The following is a 19,981-nucleotide window of genomic DNA, read 5'->3' as shown; positions in this document are numbered from 1 at the left end:
TTTGGGGCCAAAAGTAATCTTCTCTTGGTATTATTGTTACTGCTACTTCTTTGCAATACAGCATTGCTAAAAAATAACAACACAGACAAACCTGAAGATAGGTCAAACACTGCAGAACATGGCAAAGGCTGCCCAGCACCTGCCGTGTGTTTGGGAATGTGTGATTTTTTTTCTTGTCAGAAAGACCTACTTCACCATTCTTTTTTTTTTTTTTTTTTTTTTTTTAATTTAGGGGAGGATTTTGCTGGGAAGTATGCTCTCTTGAATGAGGTGATTGAATTAATCTACATGAAACCTTCATTAGCAGTAGCATGGGGAGAGCAGTCCTTGCTTTTGCTCAGCCCAGCAGCACCTCCATCTCTACATGTCAGGGTCTAGTTGAAGCACTTCACATAAATAGAATGCTTTCCAGTCCAAAAACAATGTTACTGCAGTTAAAGTGGGAAGTGACATTCCCAAGGAGTCTCCATACCGGGAGAGGCCGGCTGATGTGGTTCCCTGGGTGCCTGATGCTGTCCCCCGGATGGGTCCCATTCCGTGCTCCATGGTGCCCTGGGCACAGGTGCCTGCAGAGGTGCCCGATGTGGCTGTTCTTGAGCTTTTACTCAGGGCATCCCCAATGATACCTGGGACCATTGCAACCCAGATTTGTTTATTCAAACCACTTCCAAAATCATCTTTTCCATTCATTGCATCATCTCATCATCCCAATCCACAAGGGACTTTAAGATATCTCCCTGTTTGTCCCACCTGAGGTGCAGCTCTGGCCGCACTGACTCTGAGCAGTTTTCCATCAGGGAAAAGTAAAAATCTAGCCTGTTTTAAGGATGGCACGTGGTTGGTTTGGGGTGATGTGGCTGCTTGCATTGGCAAGGGTCTGGATTTGGGGACCGAGAGCATCTTGTTCCTGCAGCCCCCTTGCTGTGCTGTTGAACAAGCAGCACTTGCAGCTGCAGTTAGGGCTAGTGCCCTGTACCACCCTGCAGAAAGGGCAGGCTGGAGAACAGAATGGATGCCAGAGGTTTTGAGATCTGGTGCTCCCAGAAATCGGAGAAGTGCAGAGCAGACCGCGGGGAAGCAGCATTACCTCATGGAGCAGGGGAAATCGGCCCTGCCATGGGGGCTCCCAGCTGTGTGCGCTGCTGGCAAGTCCCTGTGCCACCAGGGACATGAAGCGCTGCGCAGGGCACCTGTGGGGAAGGGGCAGCAGCTCCGTCCCTGGAGCGAGGGGCAATGATTGTGGTAAAGAACGGGGAGAAAAAAAAAAAAAAAAAAAAAGTCGCACGAGGAAGGAAGCGGCAAATGTTAAATGAGTGACTCACAGCACGGAGTGACTAATCACGTCAGAGCTCAGCTCGGTGCGGGCAGCCGATGGGTGCCGAGAGCGCTGTGCAGAGCGCAGCGCTGGGGCGAGGGGAGGCCGGGGGGCTGCGCTGTTCCTCCCGCCGCCCCTCACCGTGGCTGGGGGGCGGCCAGGACCTTGCGCCCCCCGCGCCGCTCGGCGGGGCCGCCTGCGCGGGCGCGGAGCACCCTGACCTACTTCGGGCCGCTCCTCCCGGCGGCTCCGCCCGGCCCGGCCCGAGCTCCGGGCGCCGCCGCCGTTCCGCGCGTTCCCTTCCGTTCCGCGCGTTCCCCTCCGTTCCGCGCGTTCCCCGCCACGTTCCGCGCGCTCCATCCCCGCTTTCCGCGCGCTCCGCCCGCAGCGCGCGCCCTGCGCGGGGCGGGGGGGGGGGGGGGCGGTGCCGCGCACGGTGCGCGCCGCCGGTTGCCGCCCGCCCGCGGCTGCCGGTGCCGGCGGGGGGGCGGGCGGGTGTCGGGAACGCGCCTGTGCCGCGCCGGGGGGACGGGCTCGGCCGCCGCGTTACACAACGGCCGCCGCGAGAAGCGAGTTTCACAAGTGCGGCCGCAGCGCGCAGGCTGCGCGCACCCACCTGCGCGCCCGCTCCGCTCCGCTGCGCTGCCCGCGCTCACGCCATGTCCTCACCGCGCCGCGCCAGCTCGGGCCGGGCCGTAGCCCCTGGAGCCCGCGGGGCACCGCGCCGGCGCTGGGCATGGTACTGAGCGCGCCCGCGGGACGCCCGCGCATCCTCCCGGACGGTACGTACAGGCGGCGGGACGGGGACACGCGGGGGTCGCGCGCACCGGCCCCGGCGCTGCCCGGGACGTGTCGGCGTTGCGGGCGCGACAAGTCCCCGCGCGGCAGCCCCGCGCTCCTCCCGCGCCCTCCAGTCCGTCCCGGGGAAGTTTCGGGGCGAGAGTTTACTGCTGCAACTCGGCGCTGAAGTCGCCTTGGTTTTTAACACCTAATGTGCGGCGGCAGCGCCGGGACTTGTCGCGCCGGGGATACCGGCCTCGCGGAACTGCGGGCGCCGAGCGGGGACAGCGCGGGTCCCCAGCCCGTGCCGAGTCGCTGTGCCCGTGCACGGGGTGGTCTGCAGGGCACGGGAGAGCAGGAGCTGCCGTGCGAGGTCTCCTTCCTAAATATAGAATCTAGCATCCAGGTCGGATAGTTACTCCTCCCACCGGGTTATTGTGTCATTTGATTTTACAAACTGTTTACATTATAAGCGGGGAATTCTGAAGGTTCTGAAAGCCCTTCTTAACATTTCGGCTATGGGTTTGTGAATGATAACTCCAAGCACTGGTCTTTAATGGCAGAAGATGCTAAGTGATTGCTGTGGATCTTGCGTTTGAATGTGTTGCACGCTGAGCCCCCCACCCCTGATTAATAAACAAGGTGGCATATGTGGTTGAGATGTGCAGGTCCACTGCAAATGTCCCCAGATGTCCCTTGGTCCCTGAAGGCTGCCAGGCCCCTGAAGCCTCCTCCAGGCAAGGGGCTGCCCAAGAAGCCCCACAGCCCCTTTTGGGAGGCAGAACTGTCCCATCCTGCCAGGCAGTGCAGCTCCCCGATCAAAGCCATGTTCTTGGCAAGGGAGCAGCCCTGGAGCTTGCGTGGCTGAACTTGGAGCTGTTGAAATGTGCCACACTGCCCGCTTGAGAGGGTGCAGCGTCACCTGGTTGGGCAGGGTTATTGATTACCTGAGTTTATTGTGGTGCGCAGTGAAAGCCGAGCTGCTGATTTGCCTACCAAGACAAGATCTGCTCGCCCTATAGATGGGAAAAGGTCAGGGGTTGCTTCGGCTTTGAAATCTTCACGGTGCTCTGTTGTCCTTATTTTGCCTGATCTCTGCCCATCAGCCCCTGAAGTGCAGCAGTGGGAACTTGCCTAATAGAGGTGCCGGTTCATGCATCTGCTGCATTGGCTTTACAGACTTTAGAGGTCCTACAGATATTTACAATGCTAGATAATTTGGGGAGTATGTGGGGTGAAACCCTGGTACTGAACGTACTAGAGCAAAACACACTGTTTTGTTTAGGGGTTTGTGCAGTTTTTATAGACTTCCTCGGCTTCAGTGCATCGTGACAGTTATCCAGTCAGAAAAAATATATTTGGATTTCTGGTTTTCTGGTTTTCTAGCAGATGTCTTCCAAAAAGATAGATAATTTCCCTGTAGTGTCCTGACAGAGCACAGGAGCAGCATGTGCACTGGCACATAGTAGTGGAGCACTTGGTTTCATAGTTATACACACTTTCAGCAAGGGTAGCAAGTAGCAATGAGGAGAAGGGGCTCTCCGGTGAAGCCAGAAATGGAAGTTTGTGTGGATGGGAGACATTCATTTGTTTGCTACCAAATCTTCAGATATTTTCTGGAAGCTGTAATAGGAAAGATGTAAATTTAGTTAGAAGCAATTACTTACTCGTGCTTTCTGTTACTCTTCCAGATTTATGTGTTAGGGTTATTTGTGCTAGAGGAAAAAAGAAAACTGATTTGAAAATTTTAAAGTAAACAGCAAATTTCAGTGAAATTAGGCAATAAGATTTGTGGCAGCTCCTGGTTTTCAGCCACTCAGTTACGTCTATATTAAATTATTTCATTTTTTTAAGGCATACACCAAAAATAGCTCAGGGTTAAAGATTAAAATTAGCAAGTGAGTAGTTCATAATTAAAGTCTCATGATGTTGGAGACAACATTAAATTTCAGAGATAGTGATGTCAAATCCAGCTTTTGCTTGTTAGTAGCATCAAGAAGTTTGATAGGATGCCTTTGCCACTTGGATCCAGGGTTTGTCTATGCACAGAAGTCGCATTGTTTTGCCCTAAATTACGCAAACTCCCAAGATTCACTTGTAGTGATAAAATGTTTTAATGTCAGCATAGCTCATTCTTTTAAGATTAGGGGAATAATGTGTATATCAGAACAGCTGAGCTCATGGCTTGCAATAGTTACATTACTAGTGGAATAACAGATCTTCAGCCAAAGTAATAATACCAATAAAAATCAATTAGATTTTGTTGGATCAGATCCAACAAAATCAGCTTTGTTGGTATCGTTAAAATGATATGCCTCAGTATCACACTCATTCCAGCCTCTCTAATAAGGAAGTTAGATGGATACAAAGCTATATTTATTTTTTACGACCTGGCTAACACCCTTCTCCCATGTGAATCTTCACACTTGGAGGCCACGTTCTCGCCTGCGAGAGCACCCACGCTGCGACCACTCAGTGCAGTCAGCAGAACCCCATGTACCACCAAGCAAAACCTGACCTGAGAAGCCAATGCTGAGGTTCCCCCTGTCCCTGGTGCCCATGTCCCATGTCCCTGCAGTCCCTCGCTGAGCTCCCTTTGCCCCATCTGCTGCTGAGGCTGCTGTTCTTCCTCCACCTCTTGGTTCCTTCAGGGTGAGTGCCAGGACGCTGCGGTACTCAGGAACTGTGTGGGCCACGAGGAGAAGAGACCTTCTTGCTCTGGGGCCAATATGCTGAGTGAGCCTATTTATGTAGAGCCTATTTATTATCACTAAAGTCCCACTTGAGCGCTGGTTTTAGGTGCGAGTTTAGTGGTGCCACTTCCCTGGTTTCAGGTGAGATTTAAGTGGTGCAGAGGCCCTGACAAACCCTCTGTGCAAAGAGGTGTTTGCTTGCTCTACCTCTCCTCAGCCTCTGAGCTGTGAGATTCAATCAAATTGCGTAGAGGTGCATATAGTTAAGGAGTTTGACCTACTTAGTATTCCTTCATTGGCTTTGGCCTTGTCCACACCGAGATTACACCAGTCAAGTTCAAGTCCTTTTTTAAAGTGATTTGATTCACCTGATGTGAACTCTTCCGAGAACATTCTTATTTGGGTTCAAATAAACTTAATTTTGGGTTAACCTAAACCTGCACTTAGTCAATTTACACAAAACCGAAATTAGCCATGCCTAAACTGAAAGGAGAACTTGCGTCTCTAAATAATGACACAACTTGCTCCTGAAAGCAGGACCTTCTGTAGAATCTAGACTACAGTATAATTACTAACAAATCTGTGTGAGACTGAAAGCTATTCATAGCAAAGTGTTAAAAAAAATGCAAAACTTAAATATCCTGGTGAGACAAATGAAAGAGTCTGGATGACCCAGTCCTGAAATACTGGGGGCACTGGCACCTTCTCTCACAAGTCTAGTAGCAAGGCTTCTCATCACGTCTGAGCTGCGGAGGTGGGGAAACAGTTGTGTCTTGTAAGTGAAGGCCCTATACAGTCAAAAAAAAAAAAAAAAAAGGAGGGGGAATACAGGGCATTACAGGCCTGATGTTTTGAAGGCAGTGGTATGCAGTGGATCATGACGTATTTTGAAAGAAATAATAATTATACATGGAAATAATGAGGAAGCAGGTTAAAATATGACAAGATTTTATCAAAGATGGATTGTGCAGGACTATTCTAATGTCTCTTTTATATAACAGGATTCTTAAGTGGGGTAATAGAAGACCGTAATTCATCTAAAGCCTCCTAAAGCCAAGTGTTTGATACCATCCTCTATAGGATATCATTTCTTAAACTGATGAGGCTGGCCCAGTGCAGGAATTGAAAGGTGCAAAAGGAACGGTCTAAGGAAAAGATAATACAGTTGTACTCAAAGAAAGTCATCTGGATGGAGAGGTTGGTGCTCGTCCCCTGGGATGGGTCTTGCATGTGTTTAGTGCAGCCGCTCTGATCGATGAGAAAGAAGTCAGTGTGGACTCACATATTGTGTGGGAGGGCACGAAATTTGGAGGTGTTGGCCCTATGCATGAGCATTGGATTTTCATACAGAAGTGTTTAGATGATTCTTGATTGTAGTGATCCCAATAAAGTGACATTTAAAGTGACAAGTGCTAAGTCATGCAAAACTTAGAGCTCTCAGACCAGTAATAAGAACTACTGTAAACCCAGAGCCCATCAACTGGCAATGGCAGCGAGGTGGCCGTGCTAGCTCATCAGGAGATCTTTCTGAGCCACCAGGGGACAGAGCTAGGGAAGACAATATTGTCATTCTTGGTTTCTCAAAGGAAAATATCATTAATAATAATAATAATAATAATAATATAAAAGATGATTTTTCTCAGTGTGCGATGCATTGGTACATGTGTTTTTCATCGTTCATGCAGTAGCGCACTGGGGTATGGTACATATCTCCGGATACCCCAATCAAGAAAATGCTAAATTAGAACAGTAGGAGGGCAAGTGAAGTGATTACATGAATGGAGTAAGTATTTTATGAAGTGAGATTCAAGAGCTTAATTTGTTTATCTCTGTCCAATTGAAAAAATGAAGAGACTGGACGAGTCTTGGTATATACTACTGGGGATAAATAACAAGAAGGTAGAAAAACTGTTAAATCAAAGAATAGCATAAATGCAAGCTCAAATTATGTAAGTTGATCATAAATAGATTTGGGAAATTAGAAGAAAGCTTCCGACTACCAAAGACTGATGTTGTGTAATAGTCTTTCATTTAGAGTAGTAGTTTTGAGGTAGCTCTTGATAATTTTATGGAAGAGATTATACAATTGAATAAGAGAATTCCCGGAGATAGGAAATTACATCTGTAGAGGAAGTCCTTGGGTCTCCAGTATATTAGTATTTTCAAGGCCAAGGTTGAAAGGAAAGTGGTTCAGTTCTTGTTTGCACTGTGTAATATTAACCCCATGCACTGAGGCTTCTGCTAATTTCTAGGGAGCTGGGGCAAGAAGGCTTTTTTCCCCATTACTGCAGATTCCGCTTTCTTTGCTTCTTTCTTGAATGCTGGGCATTGGCCACAGCTGGAGGGGTAACAAGGATGTGCAGCCCAGAATCTCCTTGTAGCTCTAGATGGTAACTGTTGCCTGGGCAGTGTTTTCTAGCAGGCTCTCTGGGTTGGCCTGCTTGGTAGATTTGAGGTTGGAGAGGATTTTTTGTTGTTCTTGTTTTGTTTTAGTGCATTTCATGGTGTTTTTTTCTAGGATCTGTTGCTAGTGCTGTTTAGTGAACTCCTTGTGGTTGCAAGGACGTGCAGTATTGGCAATGCTCTCCCATCTGCCCTGCCCTTTTCTGTGTCACAGACCAGTTTTAGCTTTTATGCTTCTCATGCATATCCTAAGTTTGCTACATGATGCCAGGAAGTGGTCTGGGTCTCCCACTGCATGTTGGCCGCCTGAAGAGCAGCTGTCAAGTAGGCACTAATGGCCTTGTTTCCTGAGATGGAGGACTGATATTGATGTCCCCAGTTTCTCCTTTTTAAAACTTGCTGCAAACCTGGACTTAAAATTAGGTCCACTGCGAGGTAGACCAGAACCAAATGCTGTAAAATGCCCAAGTTGATATCCTCTAGAATTAAGAGATTGCTGGCCACTAATGTTGGTTTTGTTATAGGAAAGTGGAACGTATAGTGTACATTTTCTCTTATTACAAGAAAAAGAGAAAGCGAACAAGGAAGAGAGACGGAGAAAGAGCGAGGAAAGAAGGAAAGAAAGAGCTAGAAAAAGAAGAGAAAGGAAGCAAGCAAGGAGAGGAAAACAGCTTGGCTTGGCCCAAAGCAGAGATCACATACCTGATAATCTGCCTATTAGGAGAAATTGAAATATGCAAAAATGAGAGTGCAGACAGGGATAGCGCCGAGCCTGCAAAAGCGGAAGCGTGTTACCCAAACACCGCTGCGCTGTTGAAACGCATTGAATCATCTGACTGTGACTTACGTTCCTAGGCAAACACCATTGTATAATTTACTAATTTGCCACCATTTCTGTAGCATGTAGCGCTATGGTAACTGAGCGGTTGAACCAAACTCTGCTGGCACTGACGGATGCGTTTGCACCCTACACCCCGGCATTAACCCGCGGCACAGGACGGCCCCACTCGTGGCATGAGATCGGTGCTGGGCGCTTGGAGAGCTGCCACCAACAGCCAGCGCGGCCGTGTAGCCACCTCTCCACGGCCCTGCACACCACGTGGATGAGCCTGATATTTTGTACTCACCGCCTATGATCTTGGGCTTTGCCATTCCCAATATCGGTACCCAGCACGACCATGGCTGCACTGTGGCTCCGGACAGGGATTTAAGGCCTCATTAAGGGACTAAGCCTGGACCCTGCAGATGTATCATACTTTTGCTCGGCCTCTGCTCCCCCAGCTCCTCACATCCTCCTCCGTCAGCCATTCCTGCAGGGCTCTGTAAGCAAATGCTGAGTGCCAGTAGATATACACATGGCTTAATTGATACAGTAATAGATAAATGCAGAGATATTTGGAGATGTGTTTGTCCTTGTTTACAAACTGCCTGAACTCCATCGAGATTTTCAAGTGTGTGGCAATAGAAGGAATCATATCCATAAAAATGCTAATCTCCCCTCTTGCTTCATCTGTTCAGCCCACAAACACACGCATACACATATGCGTAAAATAAACTAATAAGGTTTGTTTGCTCTCCCCTTCTGGGCCCTGCCTACTTTAATCTTATTTTAACTTGCAGCACAGTGTGGCACATTGCTTCAGGACAACCAAGTTCTTGCCATAAACACTGGCCTAACTAAACCATTTTTGGTTAAAAGTAAATAAACAATAGGTGAATAGGTAATAGCTCCCACTGATTTATTTTGCATAGGCACTGCATCAGTATAAAAAGATTTTAAAGCAAAAGTGGGGTCTTTATATGGAAAGCATCTGAGGCCCTGTTTCTGGACAAGGCTGAACTGCCGTTAATCCCGGTGCTTGCGAGGTCTCACCAAGCACGGGCTGAAGGAAAAGGACACTTCCCTGGAAGCCAGCCCTTGGGCTTAAGCTGCTCACGGCTCTGCTGCACAAGCCACGAAGGTGTTTTGGTGCATCGAGGAGGATGCCGTGTGGTTGGTCCCGCACTGGCTTGTCACAGCAAACACGGCAATTAGAGAGGCCGTAATAACTGGGGAGGGATACACCCCTCGCGCAGGAAGTTTGGCTGTGAACCTGTTTGGCCTGTCTCTGAGTGCAATGTGCCCCAGCACAACTTACAGTAAGTTAAAAATATTCACTCCAGTCAATCTGTTTCTAATCAAATTTTATTAAGTGAGGTATTAAGCGTGTGCGTTGGTGAGTCATGTGTGGCGAAAAGGCGTGACTTTGGTTCACTTCGCTACTGCTGTATGTATTAAAGATGAATATCAACAGTTCGCTTTTGCTCCCAGTTAACTAATTGGAGTGGCTTCATTTTGGGGCAGGCTTTTGTGGAAAGGGCACAGTAGGAAGTGCTAATAAAACAAAGTCTTTCTGTTAATGCTCACGCCTACCTTTTCTATTTAATCTTGCTTATTGCAGAGGGCTGAGCCTTGTCACTAGTGGAGACAATGAGTCAACATAGAAAAAGTGAGTTACTTTATTGTCATTCAGCTGTAAGCTTTAGGGTTGGACTCCGATGTGGCAGCGGTGACTTTAGCTGTGTAGCTGCAGAGGGAGCATATGTCAGGCCTTGGAATGGGCGATTCACACCGTTACTCTGCTGGAGTGTGGGCTTCTGCACAGCTCAATGACTTTCTCATATGGGGGATCTTGACCTCTCTTGGAACTTGGTTCATCAACTGCAAGAGCTCCCCATTATCTTTGTATATGTCTCTCTGGGCCTGGAGCAGGAGTCCGCTACTGGGGGAAGTTTGCCCAACTCAGGAACTCTTGTTTATGCTTCTGTTATATGGGAAAAATGGTCCACAACTCAATTTTTCTCTTTTCCAAAATTTATTAAAACTTCAAAAAGAAAGGGTCTCGGAAGAGGATCTTCAGAGTAGGGAGCGCATGACTGACAATCCGAGATTACTGTCTGTAAAGGGCAAAGATCGTCGGCCTACAATGGACTAGAATTGTCAATAATCCATATGGGAACAAAAACAGGGAAAAATCAGAACTCTCATGTATCCAGAGCACATGTTTGAAATCTGGAGTTGTATTCCTTATCTTGGATATAATCACAATTAAAAATGCAACTGGTAGATGCAATAAAGATGGCGTATTAGACTGATTGGTTTGTTGGCAGTAGTTTTGTGACCAGAGTAGTAGAATTGAGTGTTCACCTGAGGGATGGAGAAAGACTAACCCCAAAGATGGCAGCTTTTATGATTTGAGGGTTTGGGGAGGAAGGAAAGTACATATATCTTAATAAGTGAGCCAGATGGAATAGCATATTACTTAAAGGTTGCCACTGTCAGTAGTTTAACATGAGTTTGATTGCACAGTAAGTAAAACTTTATAAAACATTTTCTGATTTCAAATGTTGCAGTGCTGAGGAAACTATTCCAGAATTTTCTAATATAGTCCTGTTTCACCTGCTTAAATAAGTAGAGGTATCAGTGAATAAATCAGATAACAAGCTGCTTTATAGAGAAGACATAATGCCTATTTATGAAGTACAGAAGTCCTGAGTGAGATGAATTGTCAGTTTAATCTCCTTTGGATTGTGTTTGAAATCTACTTTTTGCGAGGCACTCCTGACTGTTCCAGAGATTGCTGTTCAAACACTTACATAGATTTTGTTTATGTTTGACTGACAGCTCTACAAGGTCCTTTGCGGGCAAACATTCATTTTCTTCAGTAGTTTCTATTTGGTTCCTTGACCTTGAAGTAAAACTTACGGTGATTACAGATGTTGCCAAAAGTTTTCTTCTGACCTACTTGCTGTTGTCAGAACTTACAAAACCCTGTTCTCACAAAGGATGAACAGCACCAGAAAGAGCTGTAATTCAAATAATCTGTTTTGTCTTTGGCATCCTTGGCACACCCGTGAAGAGCTGTGCAGTTGACCCAAGAGGCATGAAGATTTCTCTCCTGCTCTGTGCAGTAATATGATGTTAGGAGTCATTGCAATAAATACTTCTTTTTCCTTCTTTTATGTAAGTTTTTGTGATAAATTTACTGTGGCAAGGGGGATTGCTAAATGACTTAAATCAGATTAACTAAACATTAGATTTCTTGCTACATTTCTAATAATGCACAAAGATGGGGGATTTACTTTTGTATCTTCCCAGACATGAATGTCATGTTTTATTAGAGGATCACCTCAATTAGGCTCACTAGTAGCTGATTTTCTGCCCAGCCTTGCAGCACTCGCAGTAGCCTCAATCAGAAAAGGGCCCTGATGGGGAATCATGGCTGGAAGGTGAATGGCCGGCACCTGGTCCAGAGTTGCATTGCTCTTCCATGTGGAGGAAGAAAACATCTGTGAAATATTAAAAGCTTTTGACAGTGACAGGAAGATAATTCTCAAGATAATTCCTTGTCAAGCTTTTCTCTAATTTCTGTCTCCTGCCAAGCTTCCTAAGCCCTAGGTCACCAGGTTAGAGCAAATCAAGGCTGACTGTGTCATACTTTACCTGTAAATACCCAACTTTCCAATTGCAGTCACTCACCACCAGGACCGCAAGCCTGTCATCACCCTCCTATTAAGGGTGGCTGTTTCTAAAACATTAAAATTCATGTCAGGACTAGATATGGATCTGCACAGACTTAAATAATTGTCAGGAACAGATGTGAGATACCTAATCAGTTATTTCCTAACGAAAATGAGTTTGATTGCATGAATAGTTGTAAATATTTCATTCAGCAATTCAGCTACTACAGCAGTGGTAAACAAGATTCTGGCACTGAGAAGGACTATTTTTTTGGAGCCGTACGTGATTTCTCAGTCATTTAAGCTACCATTTGGAAGATGGCAGTTGAGAGGTGGTCTGGGTTTCGTGACAGTGCTGGTGATAACTAGCGGCTCTCTTTGAGGAAAACTAAACATGCCTAATCCTCCAAAGCGCTGCCAGCCTTGTGCTGCTTTACAGTGTGCAGGATTCAGCACCAGGATGGGCACAAAGCTCCAGATTTTGTGCCTTCATTTTGTGCCTTCCTCAGGAAGACGGCAGCAGCACCACCATGCTACGAGTGGCCCCAGCAGCGAGATGCTGGTGCTGGGGCGCTCGCTGGTACCCGCTCAGCGCACCTCCTGCGCCCAGTGGTGATAACGCTGCTCCTTCGTTGAAGCATGGGCTTCAAACTGTAGATCAGCAACAGTTAAGGATGCACCCTTAATTTCATGTTTGTTTTGCACCTCTTGGTTGTTAAAGCTAACTTAAAGAGGAGCAAAACTTTCCCGTTGACTCAGAAAGCACACAATACGGCTCGCAGTGAGGTTAGCAGGAATTTTACTGCTGGCTTTTGTAGAGGGGCCGAAGAGAGAGAGAGAGAAAAGCAAAGAGGCATCAACTTTTCACTCTGCCTAATATAATGCTTTCCCTCTTGCGTTTTGCCTAGAATACCACAAGCTTTGCATGTAATTTATAGGTGACATGCACAAAAACAGCGCCTGGAAGAGGCTGCAAGTACAAATGATATTTGCATCCTCAACGCAGGGTGAAAACCTGACAAAACTGGGACTGTGATCTAAAGGTCAGAGACATTTTTAACTACGGCTGCTGGCTTCATGCTGTGGTGTGGATGTTCGTCAGGGTTCTCTTGACCCTGATGGTACTACGTAGTCAGATTATCACAGAAACAAACTCCCCTTTAATCATGCTTTTTTACGCATATGCATTACAATGTGATTTTTTTTTTTTCCCGGCAGCTGGTTTTAACATGTGTCTTCCCTGCCAACCTAATTCTATTGTGTTAAATATAGTAGAGATGCTGCCAGTATCTAGGCTGTATGGTTTGAGGTGCTTCATTCTGAAAACTGCTAAATAACAAATTCATACCTATCCTGGTTCTGGAAAGCACAAATAAATCCCACTGCTTTCACCCAAGAGTTACACAGGTGATTAAAAATGAGGCATATACTGATGGGTCCTTTTAAATTGAGGCCCAAGTTATTCAGTGCCCTTTTCATGATGTCTCAGGTCAGACATGGTCCCACTTTGTCACTGTTTCAGCAGACTGGGTCTCTTCGTTAAAAAACAGTGCCACTGATGTCTATAGCTGCAGTCTAGCTTTTATTTGCCTGCCAGTTTCATAGAGCCAAGACTCAGCTACAGGATGGCTGTGTCCCTTGCTGCTTGTATTAGGTGTCTATCAGAGACTTACCCTTTGAGTAAGATAGATCTAGGTATTTACTTATTACTTGTACTGAAGTCCTTATTTTGACTATTTGTAGAGGTACTGTTAGTACTAAACCATTGCAGAGATCAGATAAAATGTATTTTTGAAATATTCTGCCTGTTCACAGAGTTGTTTTTATCAATAGACAGCAATTAGATACCCCCTTTCCCATTTTCCGGACCCCCATCCATGTGGGATGTCATTGGTTCTCTGTCCTGCCTCTCTCCAGCCCTTGGTGGCTGCAGAGGGTCCCTGCCTTGTCCCCTGCCTCCCCGAGGTAGCGAGTGGCTTGTCCCTCTTGGAGGGGACAGTAGCAGAAACTCTGCTACTTGATCTGTGCTGTTTCCCAAGTCTCTGTGTTTATTCAAATCTTTTTTACTTGAGCTTTGCTTGGGAGGGACGCATCTTTTCCAGTCTTATGAAGTTCAATAAAAAAAAAAAAAAAGAAAAACAGCTCTGGGAGAATCCCCAAAGGGAAATGGACATTCTGCTGTGCTGAGTCATATTTTGTTATTTTGACTGATTATGCATCCAGCCTTGCAAATAGACGGAAGAAAAAAAAAAGTGTGAATATCTTATCAGGCAGAATGAAGCTTTGGATCTTTGTGCATAATCTGTGTAACAGTAATGACCCTATATTAAAGAAGTACTTCGTGATGGACATGTTAGTAACCTGCAAAAGATAAGAAAGTAATAACAGAGAAAGAAATGTTGATATTTATCTTTTCTTTTCCTCTTTTGGAAGAAGAGTTTTGCTTTCTTATTATATTTCCAGCCCAAGTTTGTGGTACCTTGCAGAATGATGAATGTGATTACAGTTAATTGTTTGAGTATTCTTTTATTCCTGAAGCTTTCAAAACAAACAGCCATTTTTTTTTGAGGAGCAAGTTGAGAAATGTCAGGGGCAAGACAGTGCACAAAAGAATATTGAATAAGAAGTTAAAAGTGCATTAGAGAAGAGGAGAAGGTATGCATGAGCTTGTTTTAAAGAAGAGAATCAAACCAGATACATTATTAACAATTCCAGTAAGTGTCAGCAATTCTTCTTGAAAAGATTTTGCGATCTTGAGTAGCTCAAATCCATTCTTGCTGTAACTGAATTAGAATTGCACACGGATCAAAACCTTTTCTGCTTCATAAGTCTTCTAGTGTTATTTGCTGCAAACACTACAAATGAGCATGACTGCCCAAAATGCATTTGCTGACTATATTTATCATCGCTCTTCATAGTAAATAAGAAGAGACATCTGTGTAGAAGGTCTAGTGGCCACAGAAAGTGTTTTGCATCAGACTGTCTATCTGGTGCTATTAACAGCTGTTCTCAACTCAGAGCTCTCTTCTTTAAGGAAGCTGAAACATAAAAGTATATTTGATCTTTGGGACTCCTTGCCATCATATTATGTATTTCTAATACGGCAGAAGTAAAGCACTGGTTCAGAGGCTTTGGATAGAAAATTCTAGACACCTGCAAGTGATTTTGGAAGTAGTGAGTAATGAGATGAGGTTTCTCACAGTAATGCTCAAGTCCGGTGCTTAATCATACACTTAAAACAAGTGGGCTCAGACTTTATGAAAAGTGTTGACTTAGTCAGCTTTAAGGCACAGACCAAGAAGCAACTTGATCGGATTAGTCAAGTTTGAATAGGAGCAGCAACAAATAGAGTCAGACGAGCATGAAGCGAGCTCCTGGTGCTAGGGAAACACGGGAGGGCTGCTCTTTCTTACGCAGCGCAATCCTGCAGGATGCTCACACCTCCAGTTGCCTTGTCAGAGGGAGCTGGGGCTGGGAACATCAGGCCTGCACTTTCCATTTCTCACCTCAGCTGAACGACTCTTTTTGTCTGAAATCCTTCTTTTCCTTGTTATATAAAGGCTGATTCATTTATACCTCCTCTTTCTTGAAAGGATCTTGACACTTAGAGGCAATGGGTGCATTGCTGGTTATTCTCAGCTGCAAGATTACAGAGATGGCAGCAGTAAGGTCAGTGGGGCATGAACGCAGCTCGGCTGGAGAACAGATGTGAGCACATCATTTAAGGAAAGCAGCTGAAAGTCTCAGAGCCAAATGAGGATAAGACAAATTTTGAAATGTAAAAGTGCTTTGTTTAAATTCCTTTTGACTTACGTGCACATTATACCTGGAATGCTCCAGAACTGAACACACCAAGAGGGTAAAGAAGTTTCTTACGCTTGAACTTGGGTGCATGAAGCCAAAGATTTAAAATGAGGTCAGTTAGCTCAGCTGCAGTGAATCCTTTGATATTCATTTAATGGCTAAGTAGATAAAACTCTAAGCAAGCTTGCATGTGAGACTTTGAATTTTAACTACTAAAGCTCTTTATAATTCTCTTGTACATCTTTCGCATAAGGCAATTTAACTGTTCAAGCGACTCTTGCTGTTCCATTTCTGCCACAATATAACTGCATGTATCCTGAACCCATTTTCTCATTTCTTCTGTGTCTGAAGCAGAGATGTGAGGTGGGCTGGCACTGGGAAATTCTGTCCTTTTGGCAAGGGTTGGGTTTGTGATTTGGGCTAACTTCAAGAAGTCCCAGATCAGGAGCTGAATTCCCTTCTGGCATAGGGAGGGTTTCAATCTGGTTTAAACCTATCTCTAATCCTTTTGTCGTAGTATTTCCTTTTTTGAATAGCTTTCTTATGTGTTGAGTTCCAGAAATTCCAGGGTGGTGATATACATGAGAAACAGATTGCAACAGAGAGCAGATTAAATTACTCAGGTTTAGGATTATTGGGGCAGAACGTGTTTTTTTTTTTTTTCCTTCGTGCTGTTAGAAAAAGGGAGAAACTTTTTTTTTCCTTTTTTTTTTTTCCTTTTTTTTTTTTTTTTTGATTTACTGGAAGAAGTCTGTTATAAAAGGAAGGTATCTTTCTGTCAGTCACTCAGTGTTCACTTGAGGAAAAAAATAACCAGCCATTCCTTTTCTTCTTCTCCCCTCCTTCATCTGAGAATCACTTCTTATCAGTGATACATATTTAAGGAAGTTCTAAGACCACAGCCTGATGCTTCAGGAAGCTTATTTTAGGAGGGAAGACTTGTCTGAATGCCAGTAGACAGAGCTAATCATCAGGACATCTGGATTCACTTCTTAACTCTGCTAGGTGACCTTGAGCCCATGCTTTAGCTCAAGCTTTGCCGAAATGCTCCTTGTTTATAGGTGCTTACACTGTGTTTCAGCAATATTGAAAATTAGGCTGTAGCTGCTCTCATGCAGATACCCATAAACAGAAGCAGTAACTGTCTCCAATTCAGCTTTCTAAAACTGGGACACTCCTAAAAAGAGACAGGGATCAAATGCATGTTCCTGTTTCCTCCCTTGTGCAACAGACAACCGTATTTCCATTTTCATTCCTCCTTTCAGCATTGACTGTGGTTTGCAAGGCTTATCTGGTGTTTATGGAGTGTGCCAGACTTCCTGATGTGCAAGCATCAGAAGAGAGAAAGGATGCTAGCAAGTCGTTTGCAAAGCATCAGAGAAGTAGATGTCATTCAGTAGAAATCAAAGGAAGCTGAACAAGGACCGGACTTCCAAGACCTCCCACCAACGGGCTCCCCAGTCCAGCATAATGGAGTAAGCAGATCTAAGGAGGCAAAAAAAGGACAGGGCTAAGGGTAGTCAGGCTGTTTGCAGACTGCCAGAGCTTCTTCCACGCTGCTGGCCACCTTCTATGTGTTCCCCTTTTTCCATTTTGTATGGGTAATTTTTGGAGGTTGTTCTCTGCCTGATAGAGATAGAGGAGAAGAATTTTAGTTTGATTAGATAGTTCATTTTATTTCTCATTTAATGATTACATTTATTTATTGCACAGGGGGAGCCCAAGGCTTAGAAATACACAATTTAATGATGCGTAAGCTTTATGTAGTTCTCTGCTTAGGATGAATTTCGCCAGTAGTTAACCGAACAGAAGAGTGACTACAAGAGATATTTCAGGATAACAGGTCCAAAAGACAACTTTGACAACAAGATCCAAACTATGCCATGAGTCAAGTGCATTGAAGAACTGCGTACAGGTTATATGTATTATCATTATCTTGTGGTGTTCATGGTGTGATGTTCCAAGACTGCAGAAGAAGTATCATTTGCATACTCATTTTTATCCTTGCTTGCCAGTGCCAGTGGAAGTGCAGTTTTGTACCATTTACAGTTGTGAATCAGCAGTTCTGCCTTTTGCCATGTTTTGAGAATTTTAAGTGGCTATTAGACAAATTGAAAGAATTAATTAAATACATGCCCTTCTTGTTACAGAAACCCTGGAGACATTTTAAATCATCTTCTCCAGTGTTGTATCTTCAGCCTGCAAGTCTTAGTAAATCACTGGAACAGAACAAAGTTGCCCGGTTATTTTCTCCAGGATCTTACAAAAATCCGGGAGAACAAAATGTTCCAGTAATCATCTTTTCTTTTCAAATGTCTCTCTTTTTAAAAAATCTTTTTTCTCCCTTTCTTTTGTCAGACAACAGCATATCCTGGTTTAAAAAAAAAAAAAAAAAAAGGGAAAAAAGGAAAAAACCCCACCATTGTTCCTGCCTGTATCTTGCCTTTCATTTCTGTGCTGAATCACCGTGTACTGATACAGCCTTTTTTATGCTGTAATTGTTTGTAAAATCCATTTTCTTTGGGCACCTCTTAGCTTCTGTCTGGAGCTGTTACTGCTATAATGAATGGAGTCATAAATCTGTCACAGGTAACAAGCTAAATTTAGGGCTCCATAAAGCAGGGAAGGGTACACAGTGGCTGAGGGTGTGCAGCCAGACGCCGTACTTGGAGGAAAGGCAGAAAAAGCCCAATTCTGGCCAAGAAGAGACCCTCAAATAGCTGGTTCCCCATCAATTCACTGCTCCCAGACCCTCTCCAGGAGCTACAAAGGTGCTGGGTGAGCTTCTTCCACAGCCTGGCCTTGGGACTGCCAGGGACCAGCGACACATTTTGGTGCTGAAAAGTGTAAACCAAGGGGCGAGTGCGGGTTGTGTCCAACAAGCACCACCATTCTGGGCCGCCACCATTCACTTGGCAAATGTCACTTCCATTAGCATGTTATAATTGAATCAGTAGCACTTTACTGAAAAGGTTAAACTCTGCCTTTTAAAAATTAAATCAGCTGTTTAGCTGTCAACTCCAGGCATGCCCTCCTGTTGCCTCAGGAAGAATGAAACATCAGCATATTGACATATAAATCGTATCGCTGGAGAATGCATTAACTCTCTTATTTATGAGTATATTGTGCTACAAAGGGCTTCATCTTGTAATTGAGGGCTCTCTGCTGAATTCGTTGCATGTAAAAATCTGTGGAAGTTATTGGCACAGCACATTTCCATAATTAAAAGATTGCCTGCAGTATAGATTTAAAGAATCTCCAACTGCTATGCATTCCTCAAGTCCAAAATTTTATGAACAGTTAAATATAGGCACAGTGGAGCTTTTAGGCAGCGAAAATATATCTAATTAGACCAACTGAGGCAACTGGAAAAACAGTGAAATTAGTTAGGGCCCTTTTTTTAGATGAACTATAAATGCTCTATCTTGCTACTGATCATGAAGAAATCTCTCCAGCATTGGTTTTATGAAATGGTATTACCTTACTTGCAATGACATAACCACATAATATAAATTAAAAATAAAATGAAGTATTCGTAGAAACTACTGGGTTTGTGGGATCATGCTTACTAATGTAGTGTTCCATTAACAGGTGTTATTTTCAAGGTAGTGTTAATATTTTGATTTTCCTAATGCAATAAATAAACGTTTTCTGTTGTCAGAAGACTGCCATTTTAGATAGCTCCTGAAATCAGACAATTTTGCAGAAAAGAGAGGTTTTTTTTAAAAAAAAAATCTCTCACTCACGCTCTTCAGGAATAATTGTACCAGGGTATTATAGGTAGCATGAAATAGCACTTTAACTGTTAGATGTGTTTCTGAGAAGTCCATTTGTCTTGTTAAGGATGTCATACTTCATTTCTCTTTCTGTAACCCTGGAAATGACTTTAAAGGCTATGATATTTGAAAAGTCTAAACTCTGTCTTGCCCTGGAAATGAGCATTTTTTGAGGCCCTCCCCATGCAAGGGCAGGAGGAATCTTTCCCCTCGGCATTAAGGGCAGGAGGCCGTGACACACATGTTTATCTCTGCGGGGACAACACTGGTCACCACCTCATGTAGGCTGGGCAAAAGAAAGAGGCCAGCAGCACTGGCAGGCGTCCTCGCTCCTTACCCGCTCACAGAGTTCAGGAGTCCTTCCCTCCATGTGTCGCAGGAGAGGATTTTCAGTAGGCAATAAATAAATTTTGATCCCTCTGGTTAATACAGGTGAGGTCAAAGAGATTCTGTCTGTAGCTATTTAAGATACTCTTAACATGCAGACATACTGCTGTCGATAGTGCTAAGTGCCTTATCTTGAAGCTGAGGAGTGCATACAACCCTTATGAAACTATTCTTAAGTATTCTGGTTACTATATTTGGCTCCGGCTCATAACAAGACAAAAAGCACTTAGCTAAATGTAGTCCTGAAGTGCTTAATCCAGTTAAGAATATTTTGTCCTTAGGTGTCTTCTGCTAAGACTTTTTATAGCTCACCATCCTGCTGC

The 19,981-nt window shown here is 44.5% G+C and overlaps 1 protein-coding gene across 1 annotated transcript in view; it reads left to right on the top strand.

Moving 5' to 3' along the window:
* Nucleotides 1-1,996: 1,996 nt before the first annotated feature.
* The window catches only part of LOC104575186 (PAS domain containing repressor 1), a 43,451-nt gene continuing 25,466 nt past the window's right edge, over nt 1,997-19,981 (top strand). Inside the window, exon 1 of the mRNA XM_088527607.1 lies at nt 1,997-2,097. The gene's annotated coding sequence lies outside the window, so the exon portion shown is untranslated. The remainder of the gene's footprint in view (nt 2,098-19,981) is intronic.

Source organism: Tinamus guttatus, unplaced genomic scaffold, assembly GCF_059628265.1.
Source record: "Tinamus guttatus ecotype Peru unplaced genomic scaffold, ASM5962826v1 Tinamus_guttatus_pri_ptg000287l, whole genome shotgun sequence".
In the NCBI taxonomy this organism is placed as follows: Eukaryota; Metazoa; Chordata; class Aves; order Tinamiformes; family Tinamidae; genus Tinamus; species Tinamus guttatus.
The sequence above is the reverse complement of the archived record's forward strand: the minus strand, read 5'-3'. Positions and strand labels throughout refer to the sequence as shown.